Here is a 23,165-nt window from a genome sequence, read left to right on the forward strand (position 1 = left end):
ATAACATATTTGTATTTATTGCATTGAGTCACTGGAGGTCGTTGGCTTGGATGGAGGCCTTTAATTAATTCTGTTCATTATTGATGTTATCACTTTATCTGTAAGTTTTTTCATAATAACACTAGGCTTGAAGGAGAAATGTAGACTATGAGGCAGCATAACTGAAATACTGGTACTCTACAAATGCAGAGAAACATGATTATTTATGTTTACATTTATTGAAGAATGTGATGGGGTTCTAAGACACCGCACATTATGCCAATTTATCATGGGAATGTAAAACGTAAAACCATGTTCACAGGATAAAATACTGTTTACAAGGATGTCTTGCACCTACACACGCCATCAAACTGCCTCTTATTCTTTTTTAGATGAACGCTGATATAATTGAGTTTCAACTGGGGAACTTCCAGCCATGAAAAATGATAATAACAATGAGACAACTAACTGCCTATTTCACAGCCAATGTTATAGAAGAATTAAGAACCTTATTGTAAATACAGGTGTGGAAATTGCACAGTCAAACATGTTGCATCTTTGCATAGTTCCTTTCAAACTTCAAACTTTTTAAGGTTTGATGATGGCAACGTTTAACAAGCATTTGCAATGCAATAGGTCAGCACTGTGTCTTGAGTTAGAGCTACTGGCATTGTAAATTCATAACTGGACTTTTCTTGCCACATAAATTGGTCAACCCTGCCTCATAATTCCGTCTTTTCCTGCCATATAATTCCAGTGGCACTGCTTAAAACAAAAGCACTTCCATGTACCTTTTTCCTCTATCTGCAGCAAAAAATGAAAATCTTGCTATTTAGCAGCGTTTAATTGGGCAAAGCTTAATTGAAGCACGCTAATGTTGTGTTTACTGAAGGCAAATGTGCGCTTACAAAAAAACACGATTTCCACTTAAAAACTATAGTCGAACCACAGAACACATTGGCCACACGGAAAATAAATATTATTTTGTAAAAGCTAATGCCTGCACATTTATACAATTGTGTCTTTTAATATTTATGTTTACATGTTGTTTTACTAGTATGTCCCATATGGTGTATGGCTGCCATTTGCACTGTTTGGGTGTAATTCACTCCACAAAGTTTTATAGCATCTGAAAACATCGCTGCTGTCTACAGACCAAGCCAGCCAGCCACTCATTTACACTCTTTCATCTAAGTGATGCTGCTCTTTCACAAACACATGCTAATGTTTCGGCTTTTTGTTTTTGTTTTTCACTTTAAACTTTCTCTCCTCTTTTTACTTTAATTTTCTGTATTTCACAGTGTTTATGAGTCTTGCTGTTTAAACTTCCAGCCTGGTAGCTTGTTTATAGTTTGGAGCGGAAGGACATTTTCAAATGTTAAAGTTTGCATTTCTAATAAATTATTCTTTATTTTGCCCACAGTAAATCCATGAGGCAGAAAATTAACTGATGGCCCTTTAACAAAAATATTTGTGCCCTGCATCAGAACACACTGGTTCAAATTAGGCACTAAGAACATAATAAGTGTGCCTTCTTTAGATCCAGCTGTTACTCTACAGAGAAGGCTGATTTATCTTTCCTTGATAGCGAAGCCATAAGCTTTATGTTTTTAGCTTACGAGACCCACAATTGCTTTGTTAGCATACATGAAAAGTATGCTTTTTCTAGGTTCACATTACACTGCACTATAACTGCTGCATATACTTTTAAGAGTACTCAATACTAAAGCAGGCTAATTTGAAATTGCAAAGAAGCAAATTTGCCATTGTTTGTGTTGCGCTTTCGTTTTGGTTTTGTTATGACTTTCCCAAGTGTCTCTTTTGGCCATACTAAGTGCAGCGCTTTAAGCAAGAGATGAAGCTTGGAATTATTATAAGGCGATGTAGAGGATTAATGTGACTGCTGCAAAGAATGTGTTGTAGACAGATCACAGACTGCATTCAATCTTCAAATGTTAAAATAACTCTGGTGATTAATGTTATTTCTGGAGAGAGAATGTACTTTTCTCTAGTGGACGCTTGCACTAATTATAAGGTAGCGCAGAAGGTTAATGTGCCTGCTGCAAGGAACATAAACTAGGCAGATCAGAACTAGCAACTAAAGTAACAAGCTCACACAAAAGGTTATATTTACGGAATGCTGGGAAGCAGTTCAAACTTTACTGGAAGGACAGATGGGGATTGTTTTTGCTAACGTGATTTTCCCCTTCGGAGGTGTTCCTGAAATCGATTAAAACTCAGCCCTTTCGCTCCTAATAGCTAGGGAGGATTTTGGTTTGTGCGCCATTTCTAATCAGTACCATAGTACCCCCATAGTGAAAAACAAAAACATGAGCTGCTCAGAATGAAATATACCATAAACACAGGCTGATCAGCCCATTCTCTTAAAACCGAGGCTGTTGTGAGAGGAAAAAGTGCATAAAAGAGAAATAAGTACAACACACACCAAAGACATGATCATTAAACAACTAATAAATAATTAAAGTACTACAGTTTCACATAAGTGAGCAGACGGCCACCATGAGCATCAGTGTGAAGAGACACAATAGGAAAAAGAAGTTCACTCACAGTCAAACATATTGACAAAAGTGCAATTAGCCATGTAACAGGGGAGGTGGCCAAGGTGGTAAAAAGCTGCCCTAAGGAGGAACAAACATGAAGCATTTACCAACGAAAAGAAAGGATTTTTGAAAGGCAAACCCATGAACGAGTGATAATGATGGCCGTGTGGTGGGCATGGTTAAAAGCCAAGCTACATACCAACACGTCGGAAAAGCAGCGCTTGCGCGCTGCTATGCTCGATCTAAACCTGAAGCAGGCCCTTGTCAACAGTGGGGACGCATCCCAGCTACTACAATGGGCATGAAGCAAATGTGATGGGACAGCATCCTGCTATGAGCCAGTGCTTAATTTTTAAAAGAATGAGTGTTGATGCCCAAAGTTCTGCTCAGAATCCTGTGGCAAGGAAAAACTAAATGTCAGTGCGCCCAATAGCAAGGCTGTGCAGTCTTAATCCCCCTCAAGTCTCTTTGCTCCACAACCAGACATCCCCTCTCCTTTCCCTCATTCCTCCAAATTCCGACTTTCTCCCTTTTGTCGTTTTTTAGGCCTTTCTCTTCCTCTTCGTTTCCCCTTTGTTTTTCTTCTCCTGCCCTCTGTAAATATCTTATGCAGAAAAATAAGTGTTGGTCCCCACAAATGAGTACCGGTTGCCCCCACCACCAACCACCAGCTGTAATTAAGCATTGACCTAGCTCTTACCCCTCCAGGGAAACCTCAGAGCCTCCTTTCTCCACCTACCCTGTACACATCAAGTTGCAAGGAGCCCCTAAGCACCACCCTTTCATATGCATTTCCCTGACATGCACCATCTCTTCCTAAAACACGCTCTACCCCCTCTGTCCCTATTCCCTTACTTTCAACCTCCTGCCTTGGTGACCCCTTGCACTGGCTGCGAAAGTACAGGTGTGGGGGCTAGGCACTTTGATGTACGATTCAATATTTCAGGTGGCTGCTGTCAAGAGAGATCCTACAGCAAGTACTCATCACTGCTGTTTCTTGTCCCCGGCAAAGTTTGACACAGCAACCTTACCTGTCTCCACCAGTGATGTTATAACTTGGTATGTCCCTACTTAAGCATAGGTACAAAATCTTCCCATATAAAAATAATGATCTTTCTGCCCTGCTAAATCTGTAGGTGGCACATACTTCTCATGCATACCTCAGAAGCATGCCTCTTCATTGAGGGTTGGTTCCAACCTCTCCTAAGGGATTTATTCAAGATGAAGCTGTACAACTATTCTTCCCTATCAAAAGACCGATTTACATTCCTCATATTCTAAGTCCCCAATCAGAAGGTCACTTGCTTGGGGGTATCATACTTCATGAATGGTTGCATCCTCAGAAGGGAACAGTGGAAACAGTAGGATGCCACTCCCATCAGTAAAGGAAAGAACACCTCATTGGATGGGCTAAATGAGTTCTGTCTATTCAGAAAGGACGCTTGAGATATCCCAGAACAATCCATTTACCACAATGGCCATCCAGGGCATAAACCCAACACTTGTGCTATGTATCTTTTAGACTTAGGGATAGTTGAAAACAAGTCAGACGTTTACCGATGCTTTCATGGGACATACCTCAAGCATACACAATTTGAAAAAACAATATCACGGCTCTTGTAAACTATTGAAGGCCTTTCTTTTAAAGCTCAATTCTTCAGGATGAAATTTCCAACAATCAGTCCTCTCTCTGTCAGAATGACTATCAATGCATTTGTTCTGCCTCCCTGTTTTCAGTCAGGGTTCTGGAGAGAAATCCCCCACTCAGTGCCCAGAATTGTTGGGTCTCTGCTGTGCAGGTAGAACCCTGGAGCTCTAAGGCAAATGCATTTTTTGCTAACCTGAAACTCTTTGCACTGCATGATTGTTTTCTCTGAAGGTCCACCAGTAATTTGGATTTGGGGGCGCATTATTTGGGTCTTAGAAATCAGAATTAACTTTCTGCTTGTCACACTTAATGTAGAAGGTTACAACTGCACAATACAATCACATAGTATGTCAGATAGTCTAGTACCTTCCGTGAGCACTCATTCAACTCACATTTGCACCTCTATCTACTCCAGTTGCTGTTGATAAAAGTAGGACTGCCCTCAAGTGGCTAGAGCACACATCAAAACAAATTTATATATCGAATCCACCTCCCCCTTAAAAGCAGCTTTACTTCACACCACGATAATTCAGGGTTTTCAGAATTTCAACGAAACACACGTTTACATATGCAGGACTTGATTCACAAATCAGTTTGTGTACTGTAAGACTTACGGCCACAAAAACGACTTCATAAATTTAACGCGAATCAAAATTTATAAAATTTAATATTTAGAAATTGTGTCAATTCCATCATTGTGGAAGACAGAAATTCTGCATTCCCAAGTTTAAGGTTCTCTTGTAAAGGTAGGTGAACACCCACAAACCTTTAAATGTATAGGTATTCATATGCACCACGGAGGTTGTCTCCCACCCGTCCAGATTTGCCACTTTTGAAGAAAGAGTGTATATGTTTACAGAATTGGAATTGGAAAGGAATGAGGTTTCTCTATGGAAATAAATATTCTCCCCATGGAGAAAAAATATATTTGCAAAAGTAGATTTGTCTCAGATATATACAAAACTGGTGCATTACAACCCTTCGGGAATTCTATGTCTTGCATTCATTTCCTGAACTATTAATTGGAGCCATTGAGAATATGCTGAAATTGAATATCTACCCCAGACATCGGAGTGATCCTACCGGACTTTGAGAATCAGGTCCAAATGAATCTACATGGAAACCATTTACACTGTCAGGCACTATCATAAAAATCTGGCACATATTCGGCCCTGGTGAAGATGCATTAGAAATCCTGCTTTACGGTTATAACACAGCAACCCTAATTTGTTATAGTCAAGCCCACAGAAATTATGTGGCAAGGGAGGACCAAATTATGCAACAGGGTGGACTAAATTATGTGGCAAAAAGCCAAATTATGCTGTGCAATGGGGCACATTTTTGTGATAGTATTACTTCCCTATTTTGACATTTCGACATTTGGTGATAATGTCTGTTCATAAATTACACCTCATTACTACCAGTTGGACATCGAAAGTCAGCAATAGGAAAATAAATGTGACCAATCAACCTATGCAAAGGACCTTCCAATGTGCGTCAACACGTGCTACTGTGGTTTTAGTAACTTTTTATTCATTTGAGCTATATTTTTTTTTTTGCTAAAATCTGCAGACTATGCAGCAGATTATGTGGTGTATGGTGAAAATCCTTAATTATGTGGAAACTCCACAATATCGCATTATTCCGGTGGCCCTGGTTATAGACAGTCTAACCAATGAACATTACATTGTACCACAAACAGGTCTCAGAGAGGTTCAAGTGCTAATGTGATTTTCTTTCCTACCCAATTGATAGACTGCCCATAGATATTGGTAATGCCAGTACCCTTTCATATTAACCGTAATCATATGCTTACCACATTGTCTTTGTGCGCACAGAACATGTGTGGACAACATTTAGTGAAAATGAGTTCATCCCCTACCTTATAACTTACTTCTGTCAGGGCCTCGCACGGAAGTGGGGATGTTAAAACTGCCTACTTCTTCCCTTTTCTCCCCACCTACAACATTATATAACTTCTTCTTTTCCTACACTCTCATCTGTGAAACGACCAAACTCTGTATTAGCTTTTCCAAAACATACTGTAAAACTTAGGGGCAGATTTAATAAAAATGGCACTGCTCCCAGTGCAGCGCAACTTTCCATGTGCCTCCTTAGTGCCTTACTACCGTCACCATGTGTGCACTGTATTTAAAATACTGCGCACAATGGCACAGGGTAGGGGGTAATAACGTCAGATTTTTTATGTACTTTTCAGGGTTAGTGCCAAGATTTCTTTGCACCATTTTTTCGGCCCTCTTAACAGGGGGCCTGGTGCAGGCATCATGTGGCACAAGGGGTTACAAAGTGGTGCAATGCATGCATTGCGCCACTTTGTAAATCCACCACAGCGTTTTTGCCATAATATCGCCACATTGGCATTAAAAAAATTACTCTGATATTATGGCGCAAGGGGCTCTTAAATCTGCCTCTTAATTTGTAATATTAATTGTGATAGCGTTTTCACAGCCATTTATATGTTCTTTCTGTCATATATTCTGTGCTCCTTTCACTGTTCCTCTACTTTATGCACTGGTCATATTGTTTTATGAATGCCTTTTTTCCCTGTGTATTCTGAAATTGATTTATACCATCCCACGCTTGTTGTCACTCTTGGTGTGCCATTTAATTAGTGCATTTCTTCAATATCTTGTTTTCGGGCCTCTGTAAAAAGTGTTCAATAAAGGAATAGGGCCAAAAAATGCAACCCAGAGGTGTATTATTTACAATAGAACAAACAAGCATTTTTGTATTACACAGAGTGCTTCAGAAATTACAACAGAACACCAGCTTTCAGGGAAACCAAATTAAGCACACAACCTTTACAAGAGTGTCTAAAATATTAATGAAGCCAGCTGTAACAACCCCTGACGGTGGCATCACAAGCTATTGGGTCGTGCAGAGAAAAAGTGTTGTCCATATAATGTAACCTTGGCAAATAAACAACATAGCAATTCCCAGGACTCAAAAGGTAGAGTGTAATGGAGAGACCAGACAGTTTTCAGAAATCAATTATCACAACATTAACTGAAAGAGTCAGCATAGCTTGCCATTTTTAGTTGTAATCACCTCCTCTATTTGATCACCGTCCGCCCTGTGTGCACATCAATATTTCATCACAGCTACTTTAAATAATATTAATAGATAATATTCAAATTAAATACCATTGCCGGGGCTCCTATGCTGAAAAAGGAAAACAGTCATTCATTTTGATTCTTGTATTGTCTGCTTTATGAGTCACTCTCTGATAGCTAAACCACTTAATGCATATTCTAGCGCATATTGCTAATGATAGAGCTTAAAATTTAGTGCTGCCCCATATGTCACAATAGTCATTACCATGTGACAAGTTTAAGTTTATGAATGTAAAAGTGAGAAAAGATAGAATAGAAAGCTGCACTGCCACACATTTTAATTGTGCAATTACTTGTATTTCAAAATTTGACTTAGCTACTTTTGAATTGAATCACAGTCTGCTTTCAGATTTCGTTCCCATGAGAAGCAAACCCCTCTTGTAATAGAACCATTGTTTAAATGTGGAAGGATTCATTATTGTGTCCTTGAGAAAGAAAAGTGCAGGAACATGGACTAAGATGGTATACATTACCTGCTTGGATGCATATGGAAAGGAGATGTTCCCATGACAGACCTGGAAAGATATGTGGTTGTTTCAATTTGGAGTCTTTTGATTACTCCTCATTGGTTGATGTTTCTCCAACATAACATGAACTGACATCTTTGGTGAATCAAATTGATTTGTGTAATTTGAAATACCGGTGGACATTTGAACTTTGGTAAATCTGCAGCATAGTCATGAGCAGTCTTGAGGAGACTTGAGCAGCTTGCAGAGGGCCCCTGAAGCTTGCAGATGCATTGCTGATTTTGATGCTTCCCTGAATGGTGTATACCTTGGAGATGTATCTTCCTTTCTGCCATTTGCTCATACCTTTGAAATGCCCTTTTTATATTTAGTAATCCTTTTTTTGCCCCTTCAGAAGTCTCGTAACTGTGCTTCTGATATGCTGACGCTTTCACTTTTTACCTATCTTTGCCAAGCATAGTTAGTGCCTTGCAGTCCGAGATGATCTTTTTCCAAATTATTTTTGTTCTTTTGCAGTGGTGACTGGCAGCTTTAGGAGGGAGGGGACGGGCGGGCAGCACACATACACTAATTCTTTCACACACACACGCACACACCCACATCCATTAACAACACTCATAACATTCAAACATGCACGCATGCACCAAACATTCATTTTAAAAGATCACACACACCAAACACTTACCTTCACTCTCTTAGGTCCCAGGAGTATTGGGACTGCTGCCTTCCGGAAGGCAGTAGTCCCAGCCTCGTCACAGAGTGGATGGGGTCAGTGAGACCCTACCCTGTGACGCAGTGTCACTGATTGACACTCGCCCTGGGCGCTTCAGGGCTTAAACCTGAAGCGCACAGGTTGAAGTCAATGGGTGACCTCGTCACCGAGGGAGGGCCTCGAGGCACCTTTACTGAGCCGAGGAGGTCACGCCCATAGGAGCTCTGACCTCCTCAGCCTAGCAAAGTTCAGCTCAGGCAGCCAGGAATCTGCGCAAGCGCATGTCTGCTCTTGGCTGCCTGACCTGAACATGAAGAGTGTCTGGCAGGCTGACCTCTGTTCAGCCTGACAGACACTCTTCATGAGGGGCAAAAGGTGGGGGTGTGTGGCCTCTCTGACCTAAAGGACGGACCGTGTCTGTCCTTTTGTGCTTTTTGTATTTTGTCTGCATGTGTTCCTCACCACACATATATTTCCCTTATTTAGTTAGCTGTAGGGTTGACCTGTGCCCAGCACAAGATTATCAACTCTGCTAAATTTGAATTGACTAATGATTGTAAATCTGACCAGAAAATAATTTATATGTCTCAGATATTCTTATTGATGCTATGTATTATTATTCTTGAATGCTTAGTTTTATTAATGTTAGTTCACATGAATCTATATCAATGCCTTGGGCAACCCTTGGTGATTATGTATCTTTATAAATTGCTTTTGTGTAGTGCCTTTGTGACTTTGAGCTTGTGGTTGTAATAAATCTTTTGATTTTATTCCTGATTGCAGTTCTCCTTCCGTGGCCACATTGCTGATGGTGTCTAAATTGTTTGGGGTGTTGTTGAAATTTTGTTGATGGTTCACCACATTACTTTCCGGGTCTAAAGATCCGTCGACCTTGCTGAGCATTTGATTCCTGTCAAGGATGAAAAATGCGTCCACAACATAAATGTATTCAATGTGAAGCGGTGAATAATAACGTAATAGTTGATTCATTTTATGTACGTTTACCTACATGTAACTGGTAGTAAATACAATGAGAAATTTGCTAGTACTTGCAAACTAAAAAATATAAATTCTGTGTATAACAGATGGGTGTACATTGTGTGGATTGGTCTAATTATTTTTATGTAACAACAGACTAAGAACCTTTAGGGCACCATTTATACTATCGTAATTTACAATTGCACCTTGACCTGTGAATTTCTGTGTCTGGTTTACACATCTGCGCAAAACATGTGAATCACAAAGACAATTTGCACATGATTAGTTTACATATTTTAAAATTCTGAAGTAACATGAAAGACAAAATTACTCTGCCATATAGAAAAATCTACTTTACTATAGTAGATAAGTCCCACAGGGATATGTGGGTTGAATTCAGTTGCAATTCACGGGGTACGGAAGGGGGGGGGGGGGGGCGTATGGCATGCAGGTGAGGGGAGGGGAGTGGTGGGGGAGAATAAACATTACATTTTTTTTTTTTTTTAAACTTAACCTGCATGCCGCTACGCCATGCCACTCCGCTCCTCCATCTCCTCTGCTGCAGGCAGGCAGGAACAGGCTCCCACCCTTCCTAGAAGCGCCCTGGCTGGGTGCTCCCAGCCAATCAGGCTGGGAGCCTGTGCCTGCAGGGCTGGAGAGAGCACTGTGCTGTGCACTCCCCCTCACTGCTCGTCACCCCTGTAGCCCCACCCCTTTACATGAAAATGATAATAAACACAGTTATTATCGTTTTCTTGTAACAGTTTTGCTGCGGCTGCCGCTGGAAGGAGGGCAATGCTCCTCCGACCTAACAGAAGAGCCACTCCTGGTTATATTTAATTTTGGGATATGCTTAATATCAATGCTGAATATCAAATAAAAGTATGTCTCTCCCGTGGACAGCCTGGACAGCTACCAAACACTGCTTCCACTCTGCAGGTAGGTAGTTCGCTATGGAAAAGCCAGTTTGTGATTAAAAATCTATTTTCACCATTCCTGCTACTCATTACTTGACCCCGCATTCCATCACAATTAGCCTAAAATCGAGCTTAGATCCTAACTGTCCTGAACACTGACGTTGACTGGTGCTTTGCAGCTTTTTAAATATTTTTGAACCTTAAAAATTTTAAAATACATATCTCAGGTTCCTTTAATAATATATTGAAACACTTAGGTGTAGTTTTTCCTATTAGATGTTCTTATTTTCCTAAAATCGTTTGGAAATATTATTGTGTTGTTTTCTTGGCTTTAACTTTGTTGTGAACCAAAATATTTTAGTAAGCTTTGGAATGTTCTCTGATCAAGTACCTCCAAGGCCACTTAAGTATCATACTCAAGAGACATTTCTCATTGTAAGACAAATTCAGCATCTTTTTTATTTTTTGAAAATGTTTTTCTTTGGAAACAATCCCAATGCTAAAACTAAGCAATTTATAAGACAACATTTCTATTTCTGTGGACAAAAACCGACCATGTTGATGGTGGATCTGTTCCTTGCCCCCAATGTCCCTAATTTGCATCAGATCGTAAGACTAAGTTTCAGAGAAGACTCAAAATGGCTGTGCCCTCCCAAGCTTCTACATTTTGTAGTTACTATAACATAGAGGGGCAGTGAAATTGCTGGAATGGCAGTGGCTGGATGTTAGAAATTGGGTCTTTGGTTGGCAGTTAGGTTACCCCCTGTCCAAGCAAGGACCCTCACTCTAGTCAGGATAAGTCACACACAATCCAAATTATCCTGTGCCCACCCACTGGTAGCTTGGCACTGAGCAGTCACGCTTAACTTAGAAGGCAATATGTAAAGTATTTGTGCAATAAATCATGCAATAACACAGTATAGCACCACAAAAGTACACCACACAGTGTTTAGAAAAATATATAATATTTATCTGATAAGATGCAGGTCAAAACGATTAAAATGCAATAAGTGTATGTTGCGATATCACTGAAAAAGTGATATAAAGTGCCTTTAGTCTTTTAAAAGCAATAAATGTCTCTTTCAAGCACACAGTAACTGGTTTGCATTCAAAATCTCCGCCATGAACTGCAGAGGAGGAGATGCATGGAAAACAAGGAGGTGTGCGTCGATTTCTCAGGCCGCACACAGCAATGTGTTGTATAGTTTTCATGCAGGGATGGCTGTGCGTCAATTTCCGGCGCTCGGTCGTGGATGCTCTTCGGGTTGCAGGGTTTTCGGACGCCCCGGGGACAATGCGTGGATTTCCGGCGCTGACAGGATGAAGTCACAGGGGCTGGGTCGATCCGGTGGCCATGGCGTGGAAATTTCTACTGTCGATTCCTCTCTGGAAGTCGGTCTGTGTCGTTCCGGCTCGGCTGTGCGTCGATCCAGTGGGCCGTGCGTCAAATTTCCGGTCGCTACGCTGGCGCTGTGTCGATCTTCTCATTGCGAAGTCAGGCTGCATCGTTCCCGTTTGGCGTGCAGTGAATTTTTCACCTCGATGCAGGCTGTGCGTAGTTTCTTGCAGGCTGGGCGTTGATTTTCACCACACAAGGACTCCTTCTTGTAGAGATGAAGTCTTTTTGGACCTAAGACTTCAGGGAACAGGAGGCAAGCTCTATCCAAGCCCTTGGAGAGCACTTCTCACCACAGCCAGAGAGTAGCAAGGCAGTAGGGCAACAGCAAGGCAGCAGTCCTTCACAGAAAGCAGTCAGGTGAGTCCTTTGGGCAGCCAGGCAGTTCTTCTTGGCAGGATGCAGGTTCTGGTTCAGGTTATCTTCTCCAGGAAGTGTCTGAGTTGGTAGGGGCAGAGCCCATGTTTAACTACCCAAATGTGCCTTAGAAGTGGGGGAGACTTCAAAGAGTGGCTTAGAAGGGCACAAGGTCCCATTTCAGTTCAATCTTGTATGCCAGGGTCCAAGTAGGGGGTGTGGCAGTCCTTTGTGTGAGGGCAGGCTACTGTCCTTTGACATGGAAGTGTCAGGCCCTCCACCCTCCCAGCCCAGGAAGACCCATTCAAAATGCAGATGTATGCAAGTGAGGCTCAGTATCCTGTGTTTGGGGTGTGTCTGAGTGAATGCACAAGGGAGCTGTCAACTGAGCCTAGCCAGACGTAGATAGGAAGGCACAGAAGGATTTAAGTGCAGAGAAATGTTCACTTTCTAAAAGTAGCATTTCTAAAATAGTAATATAAAATCCAACTTCACCATTATCAGGATTTTGTATCACCATTCTGGCCATACTAAATATGACCTGAATACTCCTTTCAGATCAAGATCTACCACTCAAACAGTATATGAGGGCAGCCCAAATGCTATCCTATGAAAGGAGCAGGCATCACTGCAGTGTAAGATCGAATTAAGGATTTTTACACTACCAGGAAGTATAAAAACACATGTTCATGCCCTGCCTTTTACCTACATAGCACCCTGCTCTATGGGCTACCTAGGGCCTACGTAAGGGATGACTTATATGTAGAAAAAGGGGAGTTTAAGGCTTGGCAAGTATTTGAAATGCCAAGTCAAAGTGGCAGTGAAATTGCACACACAGGCACTGCAGATGCAGGCCTGAGACATGGTTAGATGGCTACTTATGTGGGTGGCACAACCAGTGCTGCAGCCCACTAGTAGCATTCAATTTACAGGCCCTGGGCACATGTAGTGCACTGGACTAGGGACTTATAAGTAAATTAAATAAGCCAGTTGAGTATGAGCCAATGTCACTATGTTTTTAAGGAGAGAGCATGTGCACTTTAGCACTGGTTAGCAGTGGTAAAGTGCGCAGAGTCCTAAAGCTAGAAAAAATGAGGTCAGAAAAAGAGAAGGAGGAAGGCAAAAGGTCTGGGGGTGACCCTGCAGAAAGGCCATTTGCAACAATGAAATGTGCAGATTTAGGTCAGGTATTTGTGATTCTGTTAGTAACTAACTTGTTTCTGATTTGACCCCTAGGGTCAATCTCTTTAATTCCATGTTACTCTGTATCCAACCCCCCCCGCCAACCTCCAGGTGTTCCAGTTTCCCTGAGATCGGCAGCTCGGGGATGGGGCAAGCAGTAAAGTTCCCTTAAAAAATTCCAACACCACATTAAGAGGGCCATAGCTTTTGTGGGTTGCCAGGCTATATCCAGTGTTTAATTTGAGCAGGTAGTTTCTGGTGCGGGTACCAGCACTTATTTTTGAGGGCCGGCATCACTAAAGGAGCTAAAAACTAGAAGATCCATACCTGCTACCAAAGTGACAAAGAGGGGGCTGACACTCCGGGTTCCGCTTGTAAATATCCAAGCCTGTGTCAAAAGACTGACAGGACAGAGGGTGGGTGGGATGTAATGCCTGTGACAAGGATGAGATGGACTAAGGGTAATGAAGATTATTAGTAAGTAACCAGGACATTAACCCTATAGCCCTCATCTTCGTCCCAGTCATTACAAAGTGAGGTATACCTTAGCATAAGTCCTTTGACAATTATCATCTCAAAGAAAACCAAGGAACAACTTTTGGAAAGCAAAAATCCAACATTTACTGAATTCCAAACACAGTGCTACAACCATCTAGTTATATTGTGGATTTCAAGACACCTGTGCCAAATGCAAATAAGCATCAGATATATTGTTCTAAAGGTAATCCTTAGCAAACGTATACCCAGAGGACCAATCCCTGCCCAGCAAATCACCCCAATTGATACTCCCTGAAGCTCTTGCCAGGAAACATCTACTCACTGATTTGGATTAGATAGACTTAATTCATCTAGTGAAGATGGTAGACTTAATCCGTCTACTAGGGGTACAAGTCACGTTCTTTGCCCGTCGCTCCTGTCCAAAAGTCCAAACAAGGAATCAGACTTCCTGTATCGTTAGGACCAGTTAAAATAAATCAATATGGCTCTCTTAACATCCGATGTGCTCAACAATTGTTATTCAGCATTAGATGGAGAAGGAAAGAAAGATGGAAGAATGTGTTCTTGAGATCCATGGAAAAGAGAATCAACTTTAGGAATAAAAGTAGGATTAGGTGTCAGAATTAGCCCAACTTCCAAAAATTGAATAATTAGAGGAGAATGCCGTAAAACTCTCAATTCACCAATCCTTCTGGGAGAAATGAGAGCCACCAATCCTTAAAGGAAAGGAATTTTAAATCCATTTCTTCTAACAACTGGAAAGGATAATACTGAAAGGCTTTGAGAACCAAAGCAAGGTCCCAAACTGAAGAGACTGTATTTGTCACAGTCCTTGACACAGAGGAGCTCCTAAACAGTCTAGAAATTAAATAATTTACCAGCGTAGAGGGTTCAGAAAGTTCAGAAAAGTCTCTAAAAGCCTTAATAGATAATTACTGAGACTTCTGAGTTGGGAGAGCAGTTCACATGAAAGCAATCCAAAAGAAAACCAGAGAACATCATAGGATCCACAACTAGGTGCTGAAAGACTATGAGCAGAATACCAAGCGTCAAAAAGCCTTCACTCTTTTGAGTAAGACTTCAATGTAGAAGGTTGTCTAGAATTCTGAATTACCTCCATCAAAGACAAGGATAGAGTTCTTGCAAAGAGAACAGACTTCTCAACTTTCAAACCAATGGAGGAAGTTAAAGTCTTGGAGACAGAGGAGACAGAGATCTCAGAAGTACCCATGGTGGAAGAAGAGCCAGGGATTTCAGCAGAAGAAACCATGATCTCTATGGCCAATAAGGTTTCACCAGAATCAAGTCTTCCTTCTCGTCTTAAAATTTGAAGAGAACTTTCTGTATTACCAGGCAGGGAGGAAAAGCATACAGCAGACAATTGGGACACTTCCACACAATTTCTTCTACTCCCCAGGCTCTCTCCCTTCTGGACACCTGGAGCAGAATCTATGAAGCAGAGCACTGGTCGCAAACAGATCCAGATACAGAGTTGCAAACATCTTGCATATCCTTTCAAATGGTATTCTGGACAATATAAACTTCTGTGAAGGTGGAAACCTCCTGTGGAGACGGTTGGCTGATTCATTGTCCATTCCATGGTATGAACAGCCACCAGGTGTGACAAGTTATGTTCTGCCCATGAACCCAACTGTACTGCATCTGGTTGAGAGTTGTAGAACAAGTGCTCCCTTGATGATTTATATAGGACACTGCCACTGTGTTGTCCATCTTGACCAGGACATTCTTCCCCAAAAGAAGTTTAAAAAAAAGTCAAGGCTCTGAAAATCGCCATTAGCTCCCTCCACTTTCATGACTTTCAAATCTCCAGAAACAACTGTGTGTACTGACATGTCCTGTCAAGCAGAGTAGCCACCCAATCCAGACTGCTCGCATCTGTGTTCTGCACTAGTGGAAAATACATGTGCATCCTACTTCTTTAGGAAGAAGTATGAGCATCTGGGGACCAATGATCGCTGTGCCCTACCCCTAGAGAGAGAGGGACCATTTTGTCAAAGGAGACTTGTGGGGTCTTGCCCACTGAACTCTGTGGACAGTCACTGACACATGACCCTGTACTTCCAATCACAGTCTTTCAGGGGCTTGTTCCCTGGAAAGGAGATCTAAAATCAGTGATTGAAGATGATGAACTATTTTCTTTGGAAGAAACACCTTCCCAAGATCACTTCTGAAGTGGGCTCCAATTAATACAAGATCCCTAGAGAGAGAACACTGGCATACGGGAATGTTTAGAAGAAAACCAAGGCTGGAGATTAATATCTTTATCTGCTCCCAAAAAGTGTGGAGCTACTCCATGCTCCCTGTAAGGAGAAGCCAGTTGTGTAGGTAGGGGAAAACAGGAATCCCTAGGAGATGAAGGTGTGCCACTACCGTAATAGTAATCCCCTGAGAACTTTGGAACAAGAAACACTATTGAGTAGAAACTTTGCCACATCTCCTTCTTGGGAGCTGCCACAATGGCTCCTTTTTCCTGAAGAGGCAGCACCCCCCTACAAGGCCTGGCTTTTTGACTCAATCTTGAGACAGAGGAATATGTATGGTCCTCATACCAGGTGGGGGAGCTATATCCAATAACCTCTCCTGACAATCAGAAGAACCCAATGATCCTTGCTTATCAGTTCCCATTAAACAAATCATATTTTCACAAATATGCCCCAGTAAGTCTCCCATCATATACTTTGGTATGTATTTGCTTTTTAAGCCCAGGGAGGTAGAACGTTCCTCTGAGGCTGTTGAATCAGAAACCGCCTAAACCAACCTCTTTTTGATGGAAAATGAAAAACCTTCCTTACAGCAGACGAGGTTTAGTGCACAATTCTCCTAATCCTCTCCCCCTCCTCTTCCTTTCCATGCCTCCTGCAGTTGCGATAGGGGAGTGAGCTGCAAAAGAAGAAGATGGCAATGGGGGAGTGTGTCTCCTGTTGAAGTAATACTTTCCTATGCTGAAGAGTGAGAAACACCACCAATAGCTACAAAATCCACCAACAATCATGTACAATAAAGAAAAAAACACTTACTGACTCTTAAATAGAGCAGAGAAAGGCATGCTGGCCCCAATCACTGAAAACAAAAGAATGCCCATGAGCTAATGGAATTCCCAGTAGAGAGAACGTGTATTCCTGAATCAAATGCGTATACCCAAAGCCAAGCCAGCACTCCCCCAATCCCGCACATGAAGGAGAAAATGATGGCATCATCCCCAATGCAAATGAACAAGGGGATAACATTTTTACCATCCGTCCAAGAGCAGCAGGCCACAATCATCTCATCAGGTAAGGTGTTTCAGCAGACGAGGCCAGGCCAGGGAAGTAAACAATGCCCTAATCCTGATGCAAGCTTAACAGGGACCTCCAACTTTCTCTCTCTAGTCAACCAGTAAAAAAAGGAAAAACCTGGGAGTGCCAGGCCCATTTATAGCACCCAAATGGGTTGGTGGGGCTAGTATGTATGTATTCTCCCATTTCTTTGCTCCTCTAATGAGGTAACATTATCGCATTTTCTACTGATTGGGACGAGGATAAGGGACGTAGAGGTAATGTCCTCTTGAGGTGGCTTTGGTTGCAAGTTGCTGATTTCCCAGTTTCGGGTGTGAATATAGGTTTATGCATTGCAATAGTGATGATTATTGTGATTTGTGATTTGCACATTTATTTGTGATCTGCAAAATTATTCATGTTTTGAATTGTATTGCTGAGGCTTATGCGCTTTTGTCAAAGAAGATAAAGAGGTTATCGGACTAATAAGTAGTCCAAGATCCCTAGATAGACCAAAAAAGATGTGATTTTGAGATTTTTGTCTGATAATGATTTGAAGTGCAGTTCATGAGATGTTATTGACTGCACAACTGACTTAGGGACAGTAACAAACTGTTGTGATTGTACTAAAATTGATACATTGATCAATGTTGGTGAAACTGGATGCACAAAGGTGACACTGCATTGATTAGATGATTTCCAGCTGGTCAAGATTTCATTGGTGTGTGCGTTGGAAAGAAAAAGCTCCAAGGTGTAAAAACCTGAAAATTCCGGTTGTTGAATTGTCCTTTCGATTTCTTCAGAAAAAGCAGACAAAGACTGTTGTATCATGTTGCATAGAATTGTAGTATTAAAGCTGTGTGTATCAATGGAGAAACTGCAATGGAAGGTGAGCTGCTGTAAAGAGCAGGTTGCTATGTGATATTGTGCTGGGCTGGTATTGGTCGGTTGGAGAAAATGGCATGCTGCGATTGGGTGAAGATGCATAGAGAGCCGCTCAGTAATTGGTTGATTGTCTTACTGAGCCACACTGAGATAGGGAAAAGGTATTTCTGAAACTTGACGTATTCAGAACAAGATCAAAATATTGAATCTTTTAAAATTTGAGATCATGACATTTTTTTCAAAGCTATTAGAAGTTTAATGAAAGGTGATGTGACTATTTCTGTTGGGGAGGGCAAACAGGTACGTCCTGGGGGAATGCCAGCATAGCATATAATGGTTGAGTTAGGGTTTCACAAGCACACAGTGGTGCAAGAACAGAGGGTTTGGTGAGTTTTCCAACAGGGGTACATTTAATTTGAGAACAATAGGCAGATTATGAAAAGCTCTTTGTGAAATGAAGCCACCTCCTAGACCCAATCTATTTGAAGCCTTAAGTGCTTGGGAGAAAATGGCTTGAGATAGGGACCGAGAGAGATATCAAAGTAAGACAAAAAGAGCTATGAGAAATTACACATATGCAATTTTGGATGAGCAGAAGCAAAAATGGAGAAAGGATATGGTGGAGGAAACTAAATTATACCCTACAGTTACAGAAGAGAAAAATGAGCAGTCTGAAAAACATGACAATCCTAAAAAGAAAAAGATGAAATAGAATCAGAGATAAAAACGGGACCAAAATCTGATACTGATTCAGGAAATAATAATTTGGATGAATTGCTATCTGCTCGTCCACCACCCCATGTGGATCATGTAACAAAAACAAACCATGATGGAACATCAATTAATAATGTGACAGTGGCTAAAGCCCCTGTTGATCCAAATGCACATCAGAATACTGGATCAGTGCAAGTAACGCAACCGGTTGTAGCCTGACCTGTGTTGGCACAGACGACGATAACACAGCCTGTAATAACCCAGTCAGTTGTGACACAGCCTGAAAATGAACAATTTTCCTAAATTGAGAGAGAACCCTGTGCAATCGGATTCACAAGTCAAACAATTTGTTAACATTTTGAAGGTGTTCTGGACTAATTTACATTCTTGGACATTGTTGTTCCAAATGATATGTGGGCAGAATGCAAAATTACTGTCCAGTGGCCAGATACAAAGACAACAAAAAATCCTCACACTAATGCACTTTTACCCCTTGCGATGACTAAATACAATAAGGTGATTACTTTTCTAAAAGGCAAAGTACCTCGGAAAGATTTGGATTGTGTGAGATTGAATCGAATTAATAGTAAGTGAAGGAGTTAGTGCATGAGAATTAAGAATGATTATTGAAGGCATTTCATATGAATACAAATCAAACACATCATGAACCTACAGATTATTTATTTCACAGAGTGTTGTTGGTTTGAGACCAGAGATTAGTCAGCATATACAGCAGAATGTGATTTGTGGGTAGACCAAGTCATTAGATAAGTTCTTGGAGTATGTGTACTGTACTGTAGTGATGAACAGTAGATGAAGCAGAGACGTTTACGCTGGCACAAACAAAGTTGGTCCAGAAAGGCTTTCAGAATTTGTCTTTTGCAGGAAACATTGGTGCAGTGCAAGATGTTTGTGTTCAAAGTGATATGTAAGGATTTGAGTTTTAAGCTTGAATGCAAGGTGTTCAGGTTTTTTCTTAGGGTAGAGGTTGAGGCATTCCGATTGATCCCAGTACAGGTGTGGATGTTGCAACACTGAAAAAAATTACTCCCTATCATCCTTGTAACAAAATTGGGCACTGGAAGCATGAGTGTAGGCGTAATCCAGATAGAAAGAATGTTAAGAACCAAAAGCAAGGAGTAAACCAAATGCAGGTACCAAATGTTCCCGTTCAACAGGTGCAAGTGCCAGTGCAGACACATGTCCCTATGATGCAAGTCCCACAAGCCCCTATGGTTCAGCAGACTGTGGGTAATACAAAAATAAATACAAATCAGATGGCCTGTGTAAACAGAAACACATTTCAAGCCCAGAATCAGACTGCATATCAGCAGCTCAATATGACTGACAATGAGAGCTTTGACTTAGACACATCTCAATGATGGTATCAAAGAGGGGAGGCAGACTGGTCATTTGGTGCAGTCTTAGAAGCAGACCAGAGTGTGTCATTTCTGATTGACACTGGTGCTACCCATTTCACTGTTAGAACAGCGGAAGTCCCAGACCTACCCCTCTCGGGAAAGATGATCCAAGTTGTAGAAGTGACAAACAAGCAGATTACAAATCTCGTTTCAAAAGAAGTATTTGTAAAAATAAGTTCATTTGAAAATATCACCATTTTGTTGTATGTGATTCAAGTCCTGTAAACCTATTAGGATTACCCTTATTAGGACAAGACCAACTGTGCACATTAAATTGCACAACATATTGTACTGCCAACTGAGTCGAATTTCAGACCCACAATGAAGATGCTGAATTCAAGTTAACTCAGTGGGTTGCTGTAGGGCTTTACCCACTGAGAACCGTAGAAGAGTTGCCATCTGATTTGAAAGAAACAGTAAATTCAGAAGTTTGGGATCTGAAAGGAAAATAAATCAGACTAATTAAGGGTGTAGAACCAGTCTGACTTATTGTCAAACCCAATGCAATCTTTCCAAGAGCACCACCCTATCATACGACCCAAGAAATAACAGCAGGGATAACACCAATAACTGAGGTTATGATTTAGAAGGGAATCCTAAAAGAAATAATTGGCAGTCCAAGCAACTCACCGATTATGGGATACAAAAGCCAAATGGCAAATTTAGGATTGTCCAAGATTTGAGCAAGGTAAGCAATATTGTAAACCTATGCTATCTTGTGGTATCAAAGCCAGCCTCCACATTATACTAAACTCCATGCACAGCAGAGTGTTTCACAGTTGTGGATCTTTGTCAGGCTTTCTTCTCAATTCCCTTACATGAGGATAGCCAATGCTTGTTCTCATTTGTATTCAGAGGGAGAGTTTTGGCGTGGTGCAGAGTCCCAAAAGGGTATACTGAGAGACCCTCAACCTTTAATCAGACACTAAAGAAAGATTTGGAATCATTCTAGATGCCTTGTCACTAAGTCAGCACATTGATGACCTATTTGTCGTGTCAAAGACAAAAGAAGCCTGTAAACATGATACCATTGCACTCCTTAATGGACACAAAGGGGGTCATTCTAACTTCGGCGGGTGGCGGAGGCCGCCCGCCAAAGTTCCCCCGCCAGAATACCGCAGCGCGGTCAAATGACCGCCGCGGTAATTCTGACTTTCCCGCTGGGCGGGCGGGCGACCGCCAAGAGGCCGCCCGCCCGCCCAGCGGGAAAGCACCAGCAACGAGGAAGCCAGCTCCGAATGGAGCCGGCGGAGTTGCTGGTGTGCGACGGGTGCAGTTTCACCCATCGCGATTTTCAGTGTCTGCTAGGCAGACACTGAAAATCAATGTGGGGCCCTGTTAGGGGACCCCTGCAGTGCCCATGCCATTGGCATGGGCACTGCAGGGGCCCCCAGGGGCCCCACGACACCAGTTCCCGCCAGCCTGGTTCTGGCGGTGAAAACCGCCAGAACCAGGCTGGCGGGAAGGGGGTCGGAATCCCCATGGCGGCGCTGCTTGCAGCGCCGCCGTGGAGGATTCACAGGGGCAGGGGAACACCGGCGGGAAACCGCCGGTTTCCCTTTTCTGACCGCGGCTTTACCGCCGCAGTCAGAATTGCCCTTGATGCACCGCCAGCCTGTTGGCGGTGCATCCTCCAACCCCGGCCCTGGTGGTCCATGACCGCCAGGGTCGGAATGACCCCCAAAGTGCCCCAGAGTAAGCTGCAATACCGTCAAAAGGAAGTCTAATATTTGAGACATGTCATTCAAAAAGGAACAAGAAAAGAGTCACAAGAAAGGGCATGGGAAATCTTAAGAATGGGACCTCCTAAAATGCAGCGAGAAGTCAGAATGTTTTGGGGAATGATTGGCTACTGTAGACAGTGGGTTTCCAACTTTTCCCTGGTGGCAAAGCCTTTGCTAAGGATGACACACAGAGATGTGGCAGATTTGCTTCCATAGGACAAACAATTTATGAAGGCTTTCCTGAGCTGAGAGAAGGTCTCTGTCATGCCCTCCCACTGGGAATTCCAGATTGTACCAAGAACTTTTTTATATTTTGCAGTGAGAAGGAGGGCTGAGCTCTCCCAGTGCTTACTCGGATGCATGTGGAAGCCCGAAGGCCTGTGGCCTATTTTTCAATCACCCTTGATCCTGTCACTGCTGCATTGCCTGGCTGGCTGTGGTCAGTGTCAGCCTTAAAAGATATGAAAGCATAGTGATGGAACATCCTGTAACCATTATAGTCCCTCACTCAGTTGAGGTTCTACTTATCAGAACCATAGTTCAATACATGACCAATAGCAGGTTGACTAAGTATAAGCAGCAGAAAAGGTGCCAGATTTTGAATCCCAGCACTTTGGTGGCTTTGACTGAAAACCAAGTAACTGATGATTTTGAGCATGACTGTCTAGATTTCACAGAATTGTGCACCAAATGAAGACCCGATAAAAAGGATGGGGCTTTAAAAGGACCCAACTATGTGCTATTTGTGGATGGCTTATGCTTAAAGACAAACTATGGATTCCTGAGAGCAGCTTATGCTGTTTGTATAATTCAAGAAATTGTTGAAGCCTCCTGGCTGCAAGGTACAACCTCAGCCCAGGTTGCAGAACTGATTGCCCTTACCAGAGCCTGTAGTTTAACAGCTCAAATGAGAGTGGCTATTCTTACAGCTAGTCAGTAGGTTTTGGCTTTGTCCACAACTTTGAACAGCTGTGGTCAGAAAGAGGTTCATGACTTCATCAGGATCTCCCATTAGAAAGGAGTCCCTACAACTTCCAACTGCATTTGTTGTTGTTAAATATGCAGCACATCAAACTGACAATTGATATATTACAGTTGGTAATTAATATGCTGACAAAGTAGCAAAATATTGTGCCATAGTAGCTTGCACCTTCAATGGAATGTTCACAGATTCACAAGAGGACAATGTCTGTTCAATTTTGATGTCTGTAGCTGACACGTGGGAGGCACTTAAGAGATTGCAAGAAACTGTAACTGAATCAGAGCAGCAGGGTTGAATCAGAGCAGGTGGTTGGAAAGATGCAAATGACATTTGGA

The 23,165-nt window shown here is 42.0% G+C and overlaps 1 protein-coding gene across 2 annotated transcripts in view; it reads right to left on the reverse strand.

The window, feature by feature from the left end:
• Positions 1-23,165, reverse strand: part of GRM8 (glutamate metabotropic receptor 8) — a 2,784,122-nt gene that overhangs the window by 2,628,416 nt on the left and 132,541 nt on the right. The window lies entirely within an intron of this gene.

This window comes from Pleurodeles waltl, chromosome 4_1 (genome assembly GCF_031143425.1).
Source record: "Pleurodeles waltl isolate 20211129_DDA chromosome 4_1, aPleWal1.hap1.20221129, whole genome shotgun sequence".
NCBI lineage: Eukaryota > Metazoa > Chordata > Amphibia > Caudata > Salamandridae > Pleurodeles > Pleurodeles waltl.